The sequence below is a fragment of the Lithobates pipiens genome, unplaced genomic scaffold, assembly GCF_037356315.1.
Source record: "Lithobates pipiens isolate NorthernLeopardFrog02 unplaced genomic scaffold, aLitPip1_a1.2 Scaffold_25, whole genome shotgun sequence".
NCBI classification, from domain to species: Eukaryota; Metazoa; Chordata; class Amphibia; order Anura; family Ranidae; genus Lithobates; species Lithobates pipiens.
In genome coordinates, this window is record NW_027507787.1 from 84,872,279 (window position 1) to 84,893,882 (window position 21,604).

At 45.5% G+C, this 21,604-nt stretch overlaps 1 long non-coding RNA gene across 1 annotated transcript; it reads left to right on the plus strand.

The window, feature by feature from the left end:
• Positions 1 to 8,240: 8,240 nt before the first annotated feature.
• LOC143929902 (uncharacterized) lies at positions 8,241 to 11,473 on the plus strand. Its single transcript, XR_013262635.1, has 3 exons — positions 8,241 to 8,381; positions 9,269 to 9,319; positions 11,237 to 11,473. It is a non-coding gene; the product is annotated as an uncharacterized LOC143929902 (long non-coding RNA).
• The last annotated feature ends 10,131 nt before the right edge of the window (positions 11,474 to 21,604 follow it).

Consider the following 21,604-nt stretch of genomic DNA (forward strand, 5'->3'; position numbering starts at 1 on the left):
GTTCACACTGCCCTATGCGAACTGCTGGGAGTGTCAGTGAAATGTTACTGACACCCCCAGATCAGTTCGCATATCGCAGTGCGATCTGCAAACTCGGATCGCATGGTGTGAACACCCATGCGATCCGATTCTGCTGCGGGCCAAAAAAAGGGTCCCGTGCGAATTTGCGGCGGGTGCGGCGGGTGTGGCGGGTGCGGCGGGTGCGGCGAATGGCTGAACTCGAATCGCACAGAGATCGGATGTGATTTGCACTGCAGTGCGGTGCGAATCACATTCGTTCTCATAAACCGCTGCAATGTGAAGCCAGCCTTAGTGACACTGGCGACGGGGGGTGATCACGGGGTTAAACCTTTATTGGGGGGGTTAGGGGGGTACATTAGAACTAAAGGGGGCTAACTCTAACTGCCCTAACAGTTATTACAGTCACAAATGACACCAATGCAAAAAAAAAAAAAAAAAAAATGACATTGGTGTCACTGTGACTGGGGGGCAGGGGTAATTGGGGGGGTGATCGGGGGGTAAAGGGGGGGTGTGAGTGTGCCTGGCATGTTCTACTGTGTGTGTAGAGTGTTGGTGCAACTTACTGATCCGCTCTCCTCCGTGTCGGAACGAAAAATACCGACACGGAGGAGAGAATACATCACTTCCTCTCCTGTGTTTACATTACAGGAGAGGAAGTGATGTCACCGGGGATTTCTATTCGTCGGGAGCGATCGCGAGGGGGTGGCCATGAATGAATGGCCGTCCCCTCGTCCGGGATCGCTCCCGAATGAATACCGACCGCCGCAGGCACCGGGCGGGGGCCCGATCGGGCCCCCGACCCGCGGGAGGCAAGGGACGTACATGTATGTCCTTATGCCTGCCCGTGCCATTGTACCGACGTACATCGGCGTGCGGCGGTCGGCAACTGGTTAAACATTTTTCCAATATTTGTGTCTGATTTACTGTACATTTAGTCATCCAAAAGTTAACAAGCCTGGTTATAACCCTGTCCGAGGTTAAAACATACAATTTCAAAAGAAACTTTGGCTTATGACAATAGTTTTTTGTCATTATTAATGTATTCAGAGCAATAACTGCCCAATCACAAGGATATCTGGGAAAGTGGATTTACAGCTGAAGACTGAGTCTGGGTTCACACTATTGTGAATTTGATGTGGATTTTCCTGCATCCAATTCACATTTGTCATGAGATTGTGATCAGCTCTCTATGGAGCCAGTTCACACATCTCTGGAGCTGCTCCGGAGAAAATTGCACAGTCCCGTGCATCTTCTGGTCCATTTCAGGTCCGAATTCAGCCAAAAATTCAAACCGAAATCAGACCTGAAACGGTTAGCTGGTAGGCACCAGACCCCAGCTGTGAGCAGCTTCATACTGTAGTGTGAACCTCGCCTAACAGTAGAGAGCTCTTGTCATTTTTTTTTAAAAACAGCATCTGTTCCTGACAAGCTGTGACTACACAGAACCTGGATTTTTTTTACATACTGTACATATCAAGTCATATATAAGTCCTAAACAAAAATAACCCTTTTTAACAGGGTCAAATCTTTGCTACAGTTGAACCCACAAACATTAGTTAAAACATTTGGAAAACAATCACAACATCATATGTCTGTAAGCCTTAAAGGTGGAGACATTATTTGGAATGTATCTTCAGATGCTTCCTCCCTAATCATAAAATGATAAGCCTACTTTTCTTCATGCTTTAAATTCAGAAAGATGTATACAGCACTACCCCACTTTTGCACATTTCCATTCTCCGCATGAACAGCTTAGCTGCAGGTATGCAGTTTCAAGCAGTGGTCTTCACAGGCAGCTGCTGCAGCCAAATAAAGTATGTGGATATTAGCTCATACTGGTCAGTGAGAACATCCATTCCTAAAGGGACAATGCTGCCCCTGCTTGGGTGTCACTCAGGCCAGCATTGTAGAACAGGAAATGCCAATCCAGTTTATAAGTGTTAGTTTGAGTGTTAGGCTGAAATAAGTAAAAATAAAGACCACTGGTGCAAAAGAACTAAGAGCCTGCAGAAAGTGGGAACCATCAAATCTTGGACTTTTATTTTAAGATACATTTTAAGGTTTGGATACTCTTTAAGGTGACCTTTTTGTCCTTTTGCATAACCTAAAGCAACACAGAAACATATAAATTCAAATGTAATTTTTATAAACCATAGCAATAGACAGATCAAATCAGCAGGTTGAAACAACAACACCAATAACATGGTCTACTGCCTCCCACTAGTATTCTTCACTGAGCGTATTTTTGCACAAGTTATTTCTGCGCATACACACACAGTCCTACTGTATACCAATATGTACTATGGGATACTACAAAGTGTAAAATCTTATTCATATCAGATATGACATTATATTGCCAAGGGAAGCCAGAGTGAAGAAAGGGATAAACAAAAGTAAAGACAAAATATGAATGTTTTAGACGTTACCCTTCAGGTTTCCCTTTTTACTATTTATTTCTATGCAAAAATAATGACTCATGTTTTATTGTATTTAGTCTTATCATAAATTACAAGAAAACTTTTAAATTTCCTTACACCTTAACCCCTCCCTCATGCTAATCTAAGTAATTATCCCCCTCCAAAGCAGAATACTTGCTGAGTTCTGACATCGGGTCTTCTGGTATTTCACCGCAATGTTTACATGTGAATGGCTGTCCTCTTAATGCTATCTGCACATGTCCATGAGAGTCCCATTAACTTATATGATGTAGAGAGCAGTGGAGATCCTGTCACTAAATTTAACATTTAATTTTAAAGCTGCAAAATAATGGATTCTTAAAGCAGAACTTACCAGTAGCTGAGTGTTACAAACTTAAAACGCTATTTAACTCATTTTTACTCTTCAAAGCAAACTCCCCTATACGCTCATGTCTCCATGTTAAATTTTGTTGAGAAATCACTTTGAAACACACCCTAGCATTTCTAGCTGTGGCCATCTTGAGTAATGGCAAATAATTAATGTAACATTTACAAGCATGAGAGAATGTCCATGAAGACTCTAGCCTAGTTCAGAAATCAGGATGCAACTGAATAAATGTAAAAAAATAAATAAAAAGTAAATACCTGCCTATCTTTTTACTAATGTTAGCAGCACAAGGATTTAAAATAATTGATCAAATGTTGATTTGAGAGAATTTAGTTCCACTTTTTTACAATTTACAGGTATCCCATATCCCTGTATGTTGTGATTGTTAAGATGTCTATTTAATGTTTTTTAAGCTATTGACACTTTTTTAAACTCCCTCCCACTGAAAAGTTATTTTCCCTATGCTAAGGTCACCAGTAAGGCATTTGTATATTGCTATCATATCTCATCCCAAGCGTCTCTTCTCCAGAGAGAATACATTTAATGTTTGTAGTCTTTCCTCATAACTGAAGACCTCTAGTCCCTTTATTAGCTTTGTTGCCCTTCTTGGGACTTTCTCCAGTTCCAGCACATCCTACTTGAGAACTGGTTCCCAGAACTGAACAGGATACTCAAGATGTGGCCGGAGAAGTGTCTTGTAGAGCAGGAGAATTATTGTTTACCTCTGGAGTGAATCCCTTTTTTAATGCATGCTGATATTCTGCTGGCTTTGCTTGCAGCAGCTTGGTATTGCAAGTCATTGCTGAGCCTGTTATTCACTAGGACCCCCAGATCTTTTTTCATCCTGGATTCCTTCAGTGTTTCTCCCCCTAGCGAGTAACTTGTGATCATATTTTCAGCACCCAATTGCATTACTTTACACTTATCAACATTAAACCTCATTTGCCATGTAGTGGCCAACCCATTATTTTATTTAGGTATTTTTGTAAGGTTTGACTGGCCTATAGTTTTCAGATATATATCTTGGCCCTTTTTTAGATATTTTCTCCAATCAGCCGGTACCATTCCAGTCAGCAAACTATCTATAAAAATTAGGAACAAATGGTCGGGCTATCACCTGGCTTCTAAGTTAGTCACAAGGGTGCATTCTGTGGAATGTTATTAACAATACAGTCTTGGTTACTACTGGGTAATTAGTGGGTTATAAATTCCACATTTATTAATTGCAGCCAAAGGATTGAGTCCAAAGTTCTGGAGTGTGCAAGAAGTTCCATCTATGGGAAATAAGTTAAGGAGGGTGGAATATACTTGTACTATGGAAGAATTATATCATTCTAGGGAAGACTTAATGGGTACAATTTTAAAGACCCAAAGGGCCTGGTATGGATTGGGGACCGCCACGCTGTTTTTTCTTGAAATTTTGTACTGCCGGCGATGATTTGAAAGCCTGCAGCTGGAAAAATCAATTTAAATGTCATTTTTTTCATTATACATGTAAATTTTGCTGCAGCAGGTTCGATACACTGTACAGATGTGCCACTTTACAGGCAGACTAAGAGGACCCCCATTTTTATTGTTTCAATTTAAATATCATTAAAATCACTCCTTCAAAAACAATATTTTTTAATAAAAAAAATTGCATTGATACATGCCCCCCAGGGCAGTACCCGGGCACCCATACCCTTGCATATAAGCCTTCAAAATGAGCACTTTTGATTTTTCAAGTTCAGGTCCCATAGACTTCGTGGTTTAGGTCTGAACTTTTGCGATGTTCGAGAGTTCTGCCGCAAACCGAACCGAGGGGGTGTTCAACCCAACTCTACTCCTCATTCTGCTATGCCAACTCTAGGGCATAGTGGACAGGAGGTCTAACAGATCCGCTCTCTTCAGTTCAGTCAGGTATCTGACAGATGTAGATCCATAGTCAATCATGGTGCCTACTTCCCAACAATTTTTCGCCACTGCCAAAATGACTCACCACCCAATGACAATAACTCCAAGGCCAATAATAAATAACACATTATCTACTCCGATTCCGCAAAGGAAAAACGCAAAAAGAAAATCGCAAATCAACACTCAATGAAAGAAGAAATCTGTTGCGCTATAAGCAAAAAAAATTTAATAAAACCACAGCAGCTAGCACAATATTGCTGGATACAATATAAAATGAATGGAAAGTATGGTGCAGCGCTTAGAACACACAATAAAACAAAAGTTCATTTGTATAGTTGATAAATTCCAATATCCAATTAGGGAAGAGTCATTATGCGTCAGTCCAAAAGAAAGAGAGAAGGGACCATCACCAGCACCCAACAATACTGACTCTTACCATCAGTGCATACAATAAATGCACATAAGGTACGATCCTTAATGATCAAATCCCCAAGCTCTTCCTTGTCCCAACTCAGCAACTCAATCTGGAATATATCCCCAGAGAGCAGAATAATACTCCTCTATATTTCATTAGATGTATCCTCAATAGAAACTCAATGGCCATATGCAGAAAATACAAAAATGATTTAATTGCGCAAATACCATAAAAAAAAATCGATCATTCTTTAATACAAAATTCCAATAAGATTACACTCACATTTTCATGAAGTTTTTACAGCATTTAGATAAAACAACATCCAGCATAAAAAATGGAAACCACTACCGCAATCCTTCAAAAACCAAGTGCGGAATTTCTGGTCGGCCATGCGTTCCATCGGCCGGAAATAATGCTATCCCCCTATTGGGAATACTGTAAGTGAACCGCACGTGCGCTCCAACGATCATAAATGGCGCAACCACGTCAATCGCACCAGGAAATGATGCTATCACACCACAGGAAGTCCCGCAAATGGAAGATAATTCCTTCAGGTTTTCTTTTATCACGGGCTACTCTAACCAACACCACAATATAAAGAACATAATGGTTAAACATTGGAAAGTCCTTAAAGGTGATAGGGTTTTGACTTCCCTTCTACCTGAACGTCCAAAAGTTGTATATCGGGGGGGTTCCCCCCGTTGAAGTTACAGATAGCTCCCAATGTTATTAATCCACCTGAACAATTATCTTTTTTCCACAATATGGGAGGTTTTTTTCTATGTAGAAGGTGTCCTGTTTGCAAAATAAATGCCAATACTAATAGAGGGACGGAATCCTTTCAATCTGCTTCTACCCAGGAAACTTTTCAGATTAAACCCTTTATTACATGTTCCTCTAAATATGTGGTATATGTGATAAGTGCCCATGTTCAAAGCAATACATAGGGAGAACTAAATTAATGCTACATGTGAGATTAGAGGAACACATAGCCAACATCAGACAAGGTTTTTCTAAGCATAGCCTACCTAAGCACTATGCTCTAAAACATGATAGAAATTCTGAGGGTACTACCTTCATTGGTATTGATAAGTTTTGTGGACACTGGAGGGGTAGTAACATGGTGCGTGAAATGTCCCATTTGGAAACAAAGTGGATATATCAGGTCCAGTGCTACACCCCATTCGGCATGAATATTGAATGGGATGTCAATGCATTTATCAGTAACAGTTAGAAATATGCCTCTTTGATATATTTTTTATTTTTTTTGGAATACCACTCCTGACTCCAAAAAATTATCTCTGTCTTCCCTCTTTACCTAATACATTTAATCCTTGTGGGGATTATTGTATTATAATTAGTTTAAATAGTTTTTATGCTTTAAAAGTTTTTATGCTTTATATAGCCTATTTTTTAGGTGAAATATTTTAAATTTTGATGCAGAGTTTTTTCTTTTTTTTTCTTTTTCTCTGGATGGAATATAATTTGTCTTTCAATTAAGGATTGATTATAACATGGCAACATTTTTTGTGTGTGAGGTAATCTCTCTTTAAGAAAGTGAGGGAGAGGATTGGCTGTATGCAGGTCATGTTTGCTTTACTTCCGACAAGTGAATATTTAATGGTCTGCTAGGGCACATCCGTTTGGTGTCACTACGCTTGTTCCGGTAAGGGGAGAGTCATTGGCGTTCCTGGTATATCAAGCAATGTGACGAGTGTGGGGAAATACAGGCGATGTAATTACATCACCTGTGTTTGTTGGAGCGCATGTGCGTTCCATTTGCTGGACTGCCTGTGGTGCGATAGTGTCAATTCCGGGTGCGAGTGACGTGGTTGCACCATTTACGATCGTTGGAGCGCATGTGCGGATCACTTACAGTATTCCTAAAAGGGGGATAGCATTATTTCCGGCCGATGGAACGCATGGCCGACCGGAAATTCCGCATTTGGTTTTACATTGTTGTTTTTAGAGTAATGGAACCACGTGAAGAGCAACATCTGTGTGAGGTCAGTATCAATTTTCCCTCTATAAAAGTCCTCCTTTCAATGTCACAGTCACACCCCTGATGATGCACTGTTGTGACGAAACGTCGGGTGTATGAGGGACTGGTGACATTTGAAGGAGTGTGGAAGTGGATTACATTTATTATGCTGGATGTTGTTTTATCTACATGCTGTAAAAACTTCACGAAAATGTGAGTGTAATCTTATTGGAATTTTGTATTAAAGAACAATAGATTTTTTAATGGTATTTGCGCAATTATATCATTTTTGTAATTTCTGCATGTGGCCATTGAGTTTCTATTGAGGATACATCTGATTAAACATAGAGGAGTATAATTCTGCTCTCTGGGGATATATTCCAGATTTAGTTGCTGAGTTGGGACAAGGAAGAGCTTGGGGATTTGATCATTAAGGATTGTACCTTATGTGCATTTATCGTATGCACTGACGGTAAGAGTAAGTATTGTCGGGTGCTGGTGATGGTCCCTTCTCTCTTTCTTTTGGACTGACGCATAATGACTCTTCCCTAATTGGATATTGGAATTTATCAACTATACACATGATCTTTTGTTTTATTGCAAATCAACACTCACCAAACGTCTACTAACATGAAATTAGCAGAAGGAGCCCAAAGGGTGAGGCTAAAGAGCTGAAAAACCACGTAGTATGTCTAATGCTTCACTACACTCGTAATTGTTGGCCAACATTTGTGTGACCGTGTGTATGCAAGACAAGTTTGAGCCAACACCCTTAGGATAAAATTCCATGGTTTTGTTGTCAGAAAGTCAGATCATGTTCACGAGGCATAACAGATAATCCCAAATTAAAACTATGCATCAGTGTATAAAACAATTAAAAAGGAATTAAAAATACAAAAAAAAATTAAAAGTGTCAATCATAGAGTGTAGGTACAGTAAATAATTAGCAAAGTGCTAAATAAAGACCAAACAAATTAGTAAATGATAAGCATGTGGATAGTGTTTAAACACCTTGTAAATCTGGTATGACAGCCAGTGGAGGAATGTGTTCCAATTCCACCTCCACTTACAGTATATATAAAAAGGCACCCTCATACATTATTCAAACAACCAAAAAATCTCTTCTGAGTTTTCCAAGAAGAAAACCAAACTTAAAATAGGATATGTCTGGAATCAAAGGGAAATGTGTTACCCAGAAGATCCAATGCCAAGACCCATGCAATCCTTGCCATAATGTAGTAGTCTGCAAAGATCCATGCCAAGACTGTAAGTTTTGTGTTTATAAACAACATTGTTTTTATACATAATTAAATGTAAAAAATTGTATGCACTTCCTCCACTGTAAAAGTTTTTCTTTCGTATAATTTCCTTCTAAAGATGGTTGGGTAGGCATGTGTGTATAAGTTATTGAATAAATAACTGTAATAAAATTTTAGCTGGACTTGTATTGTTTTTAAAAATTGAATATAGTTTTCATTTTATTTTAAATACACAAATAAGCTGCCCCAAACAAACTATTTTCATTAATAATTGATGGCTGTCTGATGTCAGCGCTGTATAAACTGTATTTAGCATCAGCTGCATACAGTATACAGTGTTGTGTTCCTGCAATGGTACTGGGAATTTCCATCTGTTGGCCCAAATAAGTTGGAAGAGGAATTAGATTGCAGAGGTCTGATATGAAATAAACATATGACCTGATGAGCAGAATATCTGACTGAAGTCTATCATACGCCTCAACCCTGGGAAATTAAGGCCAGGTTTTCTGATTTCTGGCTACTGTGGGCTCCTTCCTTATACGTAAGAGCAAAAATTTGAGTTGCACAAGACAATCATATCATGGTGATAGTAATACTACTCAGAGGGACATGACCAACTCCAGTTGCAGTAGATTATTAAATCCAGGGGAAGATTTCATTATGGAGATTTAACTGTGGTTTTGATATTTGGCTGATAGCATTAAATGTTATTTGATTCAGTTTTGAATGTATGCATATAGACTGAAAAGTAGAATTACTTTTTATTATCTGACTGAAGTCTACTATACGACTTTGCTACAGTTGCATTATTTTGCTGGCTGGTAACATTAAAGTTTATTTTGTTGAATTTACCTGTTACTTGGTGTTTTTTAATATATTTTTGTATTTCTTCAGCATGTAAGCCTCACCATCATCACCATGGCACCGTCTATGTTTGCCAACAAGGTAAGAGGAAAAATAAATGATTGCTTTGATAATTTAGGATATTGGATGAAGATTGTATACTTTAAAATAAGCCAATCTTCCCATCACTGAGAAAGGTGATTCTTCACAGATCACAAACTAAGCACATTTTGTATTGTTTATTTTACAGGTGGCTTATAATTGTACTTATAATCAGTAGTTCTTTATTTTGTGCAGATTTTCCCCATTAGCAAGTAAAATCATATCAGTGGTTTTTGTCCAACAGGAAACCAAAAGTGACAACTATATCCTTACAAATTCTCCACAAGTATGTAACAATACTGCAACCTTTTCCTACCAGTCCCAACACAGTTGGTAAAAATAGTGAAGTTTTAAATCCCTATAGCTTTGGCATATTAATGCAACATAGAGTGAAACATAATTTCAAATTAATTACCAACAAGGTGGTTGGCACTCTTTGCTAAGAGGACTGTAAAATGAATTTCTTTGCAAACCTCTGTAAATGATATGCATTTACTAATCAAATATATTTTGCTTATGCACTCTTCATCTATAGTCTGTAGATAAAGATCCACAGCTATCCTTACCATGAAAATGATAATGTTAGTCCATATTGCAGCTGTGAACTAGGAGTGCACATCTCTGCCCCCCTGCTAATTTTGGGACTTATCACAGCCACAGGTCTCAAATTAGGGGCTGGTTGAACACAGTTTGGCACTCAAAAAACAGATCATGGTGGTTATCTAGGAGATGTTTTATCACCTCCTCACTGCCTGTTTTAACCCCTAAAAACCCCCACCAGCTCTGTGCATTGCACGGAAGCGGCACAGTTTCTTTCAGGTATAGAATTTTTGCTGCTGTAAAGCATTGCGGCTTTGGCATGCGATCACCTGCCTTAACTGCTTAAAGAGGAACTGCAGTATGCTCACATAATTTGTAATACAAACATATTTGTGATTCTGCAGCTTCCCTCCAACCACTTTGCATTTTATTTTATATATATTGTGATTCTTTTTTTTTTTTTCCAAACAAATTTTATTGAGTATAAAGGAAAATAACAAGAAACATAAGATAATCAACTGTTACAGCTGGCATGGTACATAGACATAAGGCGTGCACAGTAATTCTGTACTTGCCAAATATGCTGCAGAAATCTCCTTCTACTAAGTCTGGCTGCAGCCATTTTAACTGTGGGCAGCTGAAGCTCCTGCCTGTTCACTTCCTGGATTTACACAGACACACAGGGGCACACCTCCAGGTCTGCATCCCTGCAGCTCCGATTGGCCCTCCTATGACTCACCCCCTTTCCTTCCTGGCAAACTCTCACAAGAGTTAGAGAGAGAGCTGTGCATGATGTCATAAGCCTAGGCTTTTTACCAGACTAGAAACAGGAAGTGGGCTGGATAAGGTATTTAGTGGCAGAGAAAAAATGTTTAACTATCCAAAGTTAAAACAATAAGGGCAGAAGATTTAATATATGGAAAGTCAAAAAAATTACAGAAGGTCCGCCTTAAGGGGGATTGATTAAGGGGCAGGAAATATGCAGCTAAGCCACATGATTTAACCACCTCCCAAATGCATATGTAAACAAGGCTTAAAATGATCAGGAACCAATTAGAAAGGTTTTTCCATCATGTGATCATTATGACAGCCAATCATGGGGGTCATTGGAAGTTTCAAACTTCCTCATCCTGCATAAGGTACGGCACTTCTCTCTCTCTCTCTAATAAAATGAATAAATTCAGAGTAAAGTATTTATTAAAACAGGTTTTTAAACAATGCAGAAATTATTCAGGCAGGCAAATTAGAGTGATTGTCAAGAGAAACATCATGTACAAATGCTGCTAAATACTTTCTGAACATTTAAGCTTCAATGGCCTCTGGTCATGAAGGGGTTAGGATGTAATATATGACTAATGAAGGTTTTTTTCTTGGCAGATCCATGCAATCCATGCAACCCTTGTGTTGTTCCCTGTTGTCCTGATCCTTGTAATCCTTGCCAGGGACAAGGACATTTCTGCTGTGATAAATGAAGACATCATGATTGTGCCTAAAATCGGATCTACTCATTTACTTCTCTGCAAAATAAATCACACTCCTCTAATTGTACAATGTTAAATCCCAAATCTTTTGTCGCTGGTTAAATGACCCTGCTCAATAAAATCTTTGCAACTGTTTTTGCATTTCGTCACTTGTTATATATTTAATGAACTGTTGGTCGTGTCAAACATACTAATATACTATTAGGAGGTTTAAAAATTTTTTAGAAAGGAGATATTTTCACATTTATTTACAGATTAATGACAATGGCAATATTGGAGGAAATTTACTAAAACTGGAGCACACAGAATCTGATGCAGTTGTGCATATTAACCATTCAGCTTCTAACTTCACTGTGTTCAATTAATTTTTAACAAGAAAACCTAGAACTTGATTAGTTACTATGCACAGCTGCTCTGTATTCAAAGCAATAACTGGCCAATCACAAGGATATCTGGGAAAGTGAATTTACAGCTGAAGACGTAGGCTGGTTTCACACTATTGAGAATTGGATGTGAGTTTGCCTGCATCCAATTTGCAGGTCAGAAGATTGTGATTGGCTCTCTATGGAGCCGGTTCACACATCTCTGAAGAGGCCCCGGAGCTAATTACACAGTCCTCTGTGTCTTCTGGTCCATTTCAGGTCTGAATTCAGCCAAAAATTCAAACCTGAAATGTTTTAAAAACAGCATCCGTTCATGACAAGCTGTGACTATACAGAACCTGGATTTTTTTTCACATACTGTACATATCAAGCCAAAAATAAGCCCTAAACAAAAATGACCCTTTAAACAAGTTCAAATATTTGTTTGCTACAGTTGAACCCATAAATGTTAGTTTAAAAATTTGGAAAACAATCACAACATGATAAGACTGTGAGCCTAATGCCGCGTACACACGATCAAACAATCCGGTGGAAAAGTCCGGCAAACTCAAGTCCGCCAAACAATCCCCCCGTGTGTAGCCTCCGGCATACTTTTTTGACCCGAAAGTACGGCGGATTTGCACATCAATCTGCCTGCCGTACTCGCATTTCGGCGGACAAGCCGGCCTTGTGTGTGCCAGTCCACCGTACTTTTGAAATGAGCGGACTTTTCCCGCCCGGAGAAAAGTCCGCTCATTTCGAGCGGGTCTCCAGGTAGGCGGGGCCCGCGAAGGAGAAGTCGCTGGCCCCGCCGCCTGGAATGGACTTAAAGGGGAACCCCAAAGTCCACAACAGACCCTTGTCCGAGCACGCTACCCGGCTGGCCACGAAAGGGGGGGTAAACGAGCGCCCCCCTCCTGAGCCGTACCAGGCCCCGTGCTCTCAACATGGGGGGGGTGCCTTGGGGAAGGGGGGCCGCGCCCCAAAGCACCTTGTCCCCATGTTGATGAGGACAAGGGCCTCTTCCCGACAACCCTGGCCGTTGGTTGTCGGGGTCTGCGGGCGGGGGGCTTATCGGAAACCGGGAGCCCCCTTTGATAAGGGGGCCCCCGGATACCGGCCCCCCACCCTATGTGAATGAGTATGGGGTACAATGTACCCCTACCCATTCACCTGTAAAATAAAGTACAAAAAAAAACACAACACACGAGATAAAATACTTTATTGCACAGCTCCGGGGGTCTTCCGTCTTCGGGGGTCTTCTCGCCGGACTCCTCCGCTATCTTCTTGTAGCTCTTTTGCTAGCGGAGGAGTCCGGCTTTCTTCCTCGCCGCCGGCCTCTTCTCCCGACTTCGGGGGTCTTGTCCCCCTCTTCGGTTCTTCTGCCGGGCCACCGCGCCTTCTTATAGCTCTTTTACAGGCGGTGGCCCGGTCTTCTGTCGCCGTCGGCCTGGTACGGCTCAGGAGGGGGGGCGCTCGCTCGCCCCCCTTTCCTGGCTGGCCGGGTAGCGTGCTCGGACAAGGGTCTGTTGTGGACTTGGGGGGGACCCCCACGCCAAATTTTTTCAGCGTTGGGGGTTCCCCTTTAAGTCCATACCAGGCGGCGGGGCCAGCGACGTCTCCTTCGCGGGCCCCGCCTACCTGGAGACGCGCTCGAAATGAGCGGACTTTCCTCTGCATGTGTGGGCGAGTCCGTTCATTTCGAAAGTACGGCGGACTTAGTACGCCGTATTAGTCCGCTGAAAAAGTGCCGTGTGTGGGCAAGTAGCCCGTTCGGAAATTCCGACGGACAGTCTGGCGGACGTCCGCTAGACTAAGGCCGCGTACACACGGGCGGATTGTCTGCCCAACTAAGTTCGTCAGACAATCCGACAGACAGTCCGTTCAAACTTTTGAATGAACGGACTTACCCACACACGGCACTTTTTGAGCGGACTAATACGGCGGACTAAGTCCGCCATACAATCCGCTCTACTTTTGAAATGAACGGACTCGCCCACACACGCGGAGGAAAGTCCGCTCATTTCGAGCGCGTCTCCAGGTAGGCGGGGCCCGCGAAGGAGACGTCGCTGGTCCCGCCGCCTGGAATGGACTTAAAGGGGAACCCCAACGCCGAAAAAAATTGGCGTGGGGGTGCCCCCCAAGTCCACAACAGACCCTTGTCCGAGCACGCTACCCGGCCGGCCAGGAAAGGGGGCCGAGCGAGCGCCCCCCCCCCTCCTGAGCCGTACCAGGCCGCGTGCCCTCAACATGGGGGGTGCCTTGGGGAAGGGGGGGCCGCGCGGCCCCCCCACCCCAAAGCACCTTGTCCCCATGTTGATGAGGACAAGGGCCTCTTCCCGACAACCCTGGCCGTTGGTTGTCGGGGTCTGCGGGCGGGGGGCTTATCAGAATCCAGGAGCCCCCTTTAATAAGGGGGCCCCCGGATACCGGCCCCCCACCCTATGTGAATGAGTATGGGGTACAATGTACCCCTACCCATTCACCTGTGAAAAAAAGTACAAAAAAAAACACAACACAGGGTTAAAATATTTTATTGCACAGCTCCGGGGGTCTTCCGTCTTCGGGGGTCTTCTCGCCGGACTCCTCCGCTATCTTCTTGTAGCTCTTTTGCTAGCGGAGGAGTCCGGCTTTCTTCCTCCCCGCCGCCGGCCTCTTCTCCCGACTTTGGGGGTCTTGTCCCCCTCTTCGGTTCTTCTGCCGGGCCACCGCACCTTCTTATAGCTCTTTTACAGGCGGTGGCCCAGTCTTCTGTCGCCGCCGTCGCCGCCGCCTTCCGTTCTTCTTCTTCTTCTTCTCCAGGAGATGTTGCCTCGACGATCTCTCCAGCCGGAATGCCAGAGCCGCGCTGCACGGCCACTTATATAGTGACAATGGGGCGGTGTCACATTGTCAGAGAATCACCAGACTTCAACGTCGGCACTTCCCTGTACGCCTGCGGGGAAGAGCTGCACAACGACGCATGCATATGCGTCGTACGATACAATGTCGTACACGCATGTGCAAACCTATGCACACGGCTATGGGCCTTACCTGATTGGCCTGACAGTCCTATAAAAGGCATCAATGTGCTCTGTGTATTTGCTGGTTTGTCTCCTCAGCTCACCTGTGTTCCTGGTTCCTGGTTCCTGTTTCCTGTTTCCTGTTCCTGTTCCTGTTGACCACTTCCTGTTGTGACCCGGCTTGTTTGAAGACCACTCTGATTCTCTCCTGATCTGACCCCTGGCTTGTTTAAACGGACTTTCTGCACTTAGCCTTGCTGGCTCACGGACTGATACCTGTGCTTGACCCTCGGCCTGCCTCTGGAATATCCTTTATCTCACGGACTGTACCTGTGTTTGACCATCGGCCTGTCTCCGGAATATCCTCTGTCTCTCGGACTGTACCTGTGTTTGACCCTCGGCCTTCACTCCAGGTGTTGGAACCCCTGGCAGGCGTTTACTTCTACCAGTTCCAAGATCTTCTGCATGGGCATCTCTTCCTTCAGAAGACCTGCTGCATACAAGTCACCTGCTGGCAACCCGTGCCTCTCCGTGCCCTGTACCCACTGTTCCACCTTCAGGGGTACTGTGCACCCAGCTGCAAGGGAAGCCGCTCTCAGCACTTCGGCTTTGGTGAGTACCTGACAGTACAAACCAGCCATGTCAGAAGCCGACAGAGCTGGCTCACCTCTTGAGGCTCTCTGCCAGCAGGTTGCAGCCCTCACTCAGGCAGTGCAGTGACTCCAGGATGGCTACTTTCAGATTGAAGGCCGGCTACAGCACCTGGCGATCTCTCCCAATCCATCGGATCCTTCACCTTCTACAGCCAGCAGCTCTTCCGCTTCGCAGATTCAAGGCAGTGCTACACCTGCAGTAGTCATGACCCTTCCAGAACCCAGGGTCCCTACTCCTGAGCGTTTTTCGGGCAACCGAAAGAAGTTTAGGGCGTTCAAAAACGCATGCCTCCTGTACCTGGCCCTGCAGCCCCGGACTTTCCACTCTGAATCAGTGAAGGTGGGGTTCATCATCTCCCTGCTTTCCGATGAACCACAGTCCTGGGCCCATAACCTCCTGGAGCAGAAGAGCTCCCTTCTCGATTCCGTAGAGACCTTTTTTGTAGCCATGTCACAATTGTATGATGACCCTCAACGCACCGCTGCGGCCGAAGCCATCCTGCACTCCCTAACCCAGGGAAAAGGACCAGTAGAGGACTATATTGTAGAGTTTCGCAAATGCTCTGGGGACACTGACTGGAACGAGGCTGCCCTTAAATATCAATTTCGCCTAGGCCTCTCTGAGACCCTAAAGGACGAACTGGCCCCGGTAGATACCCCTGCATCTTTAGAAGACCTGGTCCAGTTGGCTACCAAGCTTGACCGACGTTTACGGGAGCGTCGCTCTGAGCGCTTTCAATCATCCAAACCCACGTGGATGCTACCCCGGGTACCCCCCTTGCCTATGCCTGCTCCAGTCCCTTCCTCCCCTGCTGACAGTGAACCCATGCAGCTGGGCCTAGTCCGGGCTCCACTCACCCCTGATGAGAGACTTCGTCGGCGTCAAGCCAATCTTTGTCTGTACTGTGGTGAATCGGGTCATTTCCTGCGCAGCTGTCCTGTAAGGCCCAGTAAGCGCCGACCTCATGCTGCGGTGAATTCTCAAATTTCAGGTTTCACCCAATCTCATCTTGTCCTCCCGATTTCATTACAGGTGGCGGAAGAGGAGGTTCGGCTGGGAGCCATCATTGACTCAGGAGCCTGCAGTTGTTTCATGGACTTAACTTTAGCTCGGAAACTGCACATCCCTCTCTGCACTAAGAAACAACATCTTCAAATCCACCTGGCTGACGGCTCCCTACCCTGCTCTGGTCCCGTGACCCAAGAAACGGTACCAATCTTGACATCCACTGATTCTGGCCATCGCAAATTTCTTCGCTTCGACATTATCCATTCTCCGATGTTTCCGATCATCCTCGGGTTTCCTTGGTTACAAGCCGACGACCCACTGATTAAATGGAATAAGAAGGAAGTACGCTTTTCTTCTCCCTACTGTTCACAGCACTGTCTCCTGCCAACCTCCCACAAGTCCACCTCTTGCTTGACAATACAGACTAGTCCTGATAATCTCCTGCATGTCCCCTCAGCTTATCATGACTTTTTGGACATTTTTGACAAAAAGAAAGCCGATACTCTGCCACCCCATCGGCCCTATGACTGCCCGATTGATCTGCTACCCGGTTCCGAAATACCATTCGGGCGGATCTTCCCATTATCGGAAACCGAATTGGAAACTCTGCGCTCTTACATTGATGAAAACCTAGAAAAAGGATTTATCCGACCATCCTCTTCTCCAGCTGGCGCAGGCATCTTTTTCGTTGAGAAAAAGGATGGTTCACTCAGGCCCTGTGTGGACTACAGGGAACTTAATAAAATTACTATTAAGAATCGGTATCCGCTTCCCCTCATCCCTGAACTCTTCCAACGCCTAAGAACTGCTAAGGTATTCACTAAACTAGACCTGCGGGGAGCATATAATTTAGTCAGAATCCGCGATGGAGATGAGTGGAAAATGGCTTTCAGGTCTACATTCGGACACTTTGAATACCTAGTGATGCCCTTCGGGCTCTGCAATGCCCCGGCCACATTCCAACACCTCGTCAACGATATATTCCGTGAGTATCTAGACAACTTTGTAATTGTGTATCTTGACGATATTTTGATTTTCTCCAACTCACTAGAAACACACCGAACACACGTCAGGAAGGTCCTCCTCATCCTCAGAGAGCACGGGCTCTACCTAAAAGGAGAGAAATGTGAGTTTGAAAGAGACACTATCCAATTCCTCGGGTTCATCATCACCACAGGGGGAATATCAATGGACCCACAAAAGGTCAAAGCTATCCAAGAATGGCCAGCACCCACAGACAAGAGATCTGTTCAGCGATTTGTTGGCTTCGCCAACTTTTATCGCAGGTTTATTCAGGGATTCTCCACGATCATTTCCCCTATTACTCAACTAACCCGTCAGCAAGTTAAATTCCAGTGGTCTCAGCAAGCTCAGGAAGCTTTTGATGAACTAAAGAGACTTTTCACATCAGCACCTATCCTCCGGCATCCCGACCCAAGTCTTTCTCATGTATTGGAGGTAGACGCCTCCGAATCCGCAGCAGGGGCGATTCTTTCCCAAAGGAGTGGCCCGAAGGCTCTCCTTCACCCAGTCGCCTTCGCCTCCCGGAAACTCAGTCCTCCAGAGAGGAATTACGATGTCGGGGACCGAGAACTTCTTGCTAAAAAATTCGCCCTGGAAGAGTGGAGGTATCTATTGGAGGGTGCGTCTCAACCCATCATGATCTTCACAGACCACAGGAACCTGGAGTACCTTAGAGCTGCCAAACGCCTCAGACCCCGACAAGCACGCTGGGCCCTCTTTTTCTCCAGGTTTAATTTCCACATCACCTACCGCCCCGGTTCCAAAAATGGAAAAGCGGACGCACTCTCCCGAATGTTTCCAGAAGCAGAAGAGCCATCTGAACCTGCAACTATTCTGTCTCCACACAACTTCCTCCAAATCATTCAGCCAGACCTGGAATCAGCCATTAAACAAGCCACCGGTCAAATTTCCGAAACTACAGCATCCTCCCTAGAAAAGAAACATGGTTTACTATGGGCACACAACAAGATATTCATTCCTCCCTCTGTAAGGCTCCGGATTTTGCAGACCTTTCACGATCATAAGATGGCAGGACATTTTGGGGTTCAGAAGACTGCTGATCTGATCTATCGTTCTTTCTGGTGGCCGGGTTGGAGGAAGGATTGCAGGGACTATGTCCAGTCTTGTATTACCTGCCAACGAAATAAGGGGGCTAACACCAAAGCATGGGGACTTTTGAGATCCTTACCTGTTCCCGAACGTCCCTGAAGAGAGATCTCTATGGATTTTATTGTGGATCTGCCATCTTCAGACAAGTTTACCACGATCCTAGTAGTAGTAGATCGCCTCTCGAAGATGGCACACTTCCTACCCATGTGTGGCACTCCCTCTGCTGCGGCTACAGCAAATATTTTCATCAAGGAAGTTGTGAGGCTACATGGTGTCCCCTCCAATATCGTGTCTGATAGGGGAATTCAGTTCACCTCCAAATTTTGGAAGAATCTCTGCAAGGCACTGGAGATCAAGACCTCTCTATCTTCCGCATACCATCCGCAAAGCAACGGGCAAACAGAAAGGACGAATCAAACGTTAGAGCAATACCTCCGTTGCTTTTGCTCCTGCTCCCAAGACGATTGGTCTTCTCTCCTGCCCTGCGCGGAATTTGCCTATAATAACTCTGTACATTCCGCTACCAACCAAACTCCATTTTGGGCGAACTATGGCTACCACCCTTCTTTCTTGCCAGATTCCGTCCCTGAAGTCTCCGCTCCTGCAGTCCAAGAACGGGTAAAGTCAATTCAGGACAATTTCCCACAGATTCAGGAGGCCATGAAGAAGGCTCAAAGAGACTATGAGGTGTACTATAATAGAGGAAGAAGGAGTTGCCCAAGTTTCAAGATCGGGGATAAGGTTTGGTTATCTTCTGCCAACCTGAGATTGCCATACCCGTCTCGGAAGCTCGGTCCCAAGTTCATTGGCCCCTTTGAAATCAAAAGGGTGGTAAACCCAGTAGCTTTTGAACTGGCGCTACCTAGTTCATACAAAATTCACCCGGTGTTCCATGCATCCCTATTAAAACCAGTGATTCCAAGCTCCTTCACCGGAAGACAAGTGGCACCACCTCCACCCGTCAAAGTCGAAGGTGAGGAAGAATTCGAGGTGGAAGCCATAATGGACTGTCGAAGAAGGGGAAGACAGACCCAATACCTGGTAAAATGGAAAGGGTATCCCCCTGAAGACAGTTCTTGGGAACCCTCCAGTAACATCCACGCTCCTCGCCTGATACGGGATTTCTACCGGAGACACCCCAAGCTACCAGCCAGATTGGGCATCCGGAGGCTGCCCCTTGGGGGGGGGGGCACTGTCAGAGAATCACCAGACTTCAACGTCGGCACTTCCCTGTACGCCTGCGGGGAAGAGCTGCACAACGACGCATGCATATGCGTCATACGATACAATGTCGTACACGCATGTGCAAACCTATGCACACGGCTATGGGCCTTACCTGATTGGCCTGACAGTCCTATAAAAGGCATCAATGTGCTCTGTGTATTTGCTGGTTTGTCTCCTCAGCTCACCTGTGTTCCTGGTTCCTGGTTCCTGGTTCCTGGTTCCTGTTTCCTGTTCCTGTTGACCACTTCCTGTTGTGACCCGGCTTGTTTGAAGACCACTCTGATTCTCTCCTGATCTGACCCCTGGCTTGTTTAAACGGACTTTCTGCACTTAGCCTTGCTGGCTCACGGACTGATACCTGTGCTTGACCCTCGGCCTGCCTCTGGAATATCCTTTATCTCACGGACTGTACCTGTGTTTGACCATCGGCCTGTCTCCGGAATATCCTCTGTCTCTCGGACTGTACCTGTGTTTGACCCTCGGCCTTCACTCCAGGTGTTGGAACCCCTGGCAGGCGTTTACTTCTACCAGTTCCAAGATCTTCTGCACGGGCATCTCTTCCTTCAGAAGACCTGCTGCATACAAGTCACCTGCTGGCAACCCGTGCCTCTCCGTGCCCTGTACCCACTGTTCCACCTTCAGGGGTACTGTGCACCCAGCTGCAAGGGAAGCCGCTCTCAGCACTTCGGCTTTGGTGAGTACCTGACACACATGGTATATGTCACATGGGTTGGTGTCACATGGTGACCCCGCCCCCTTACGATGTCATAGTCCCCATGTGACATATACCATGTGACACCGCCCCATTGTCACTATATAAGTGGCCGCACAGCGCGGCTCTGGCATTCCGGCCGGAGAGATCGTCGAGGCAACATCTCCTGGAGAAGAAGAAGAAGAAGAAGAAGAAGAAGAAGAACGGAAGGCGGTGGCGACGGCGGCGACAGAAGACCGGGCCACCGCCTGTAAAAGAGCTATAAGAAGGCGCGGTGGCCCGGCAGAAGAACCGAAGAGGGGGACAAGACCCCCGAAGTCGGGAGAAGAGGCCGGCGGCGGGGAGGAAGAAAGCCGGACTCCTCCGCTAGCAAAAGAGCTACAAGAAGATAGCGGAGGAGTCCGGCGAGAAGACCCCCGAAGACGGAAGACCCCCGGAGCTGTGCAATAAAATATTTTAACCCTGTGTTGTGTTTTTTTTGTGCTTTTTTTTCACAGGTGAATGGGTAGGGTTACATTGTACCCCATACTCATTCACATAGGGTGGGGGGCCGGTATTTGGGGCCCCCTTATTAAAGGGGGCTCCCGGATTCTGATAAGCCCCCTGCCCGCAGACCCCGACAACCAACGGCCAGGGTTGTCGGGAAGAGGCCCTTGTCCTCATCAACATGGGGACAAGGTGCTTTGGGGTGGGGGGGCCGCGCGGCCCCCCCTTCCCCAAGGCACCCCCCATGTTGAGGGCACGCGGCCTGGTATGGCTCAGGAGGGGGGCCCTCGCTCGCCCCCCTTTCCTGGCCGGCCGGGTAGCGTGCTCGGACAAGGGTCTGTTGTGGACTTGAGGGGCACCCCCACGCCAATTTTTTTCGGCGTTGGGGTTCCCCTTTAAGTCCATACCAGGCGGCGGGGCCCGCGACGTCTCCGTCGCGTGCCCCGCCTACCTGGAGACGCGCTCGGAATGAGCAGACTTTTCTCCGGGCGGGAAAAGTCCGCTCATTTCGAAAGTACAGCGGACTGGTACACACACGGGCGGACTGTCCGCTCAAACCAAGTTTGGACGGACAATCTTACGGAAATTCCGAAAGACTTAGTCCGCCAGACTGTCCGCTGAAAAAGTCCGCTGAAGCCCACACACGAGCGGACTGTCCGCTCAAATGTGTTTCGGCGGACTAA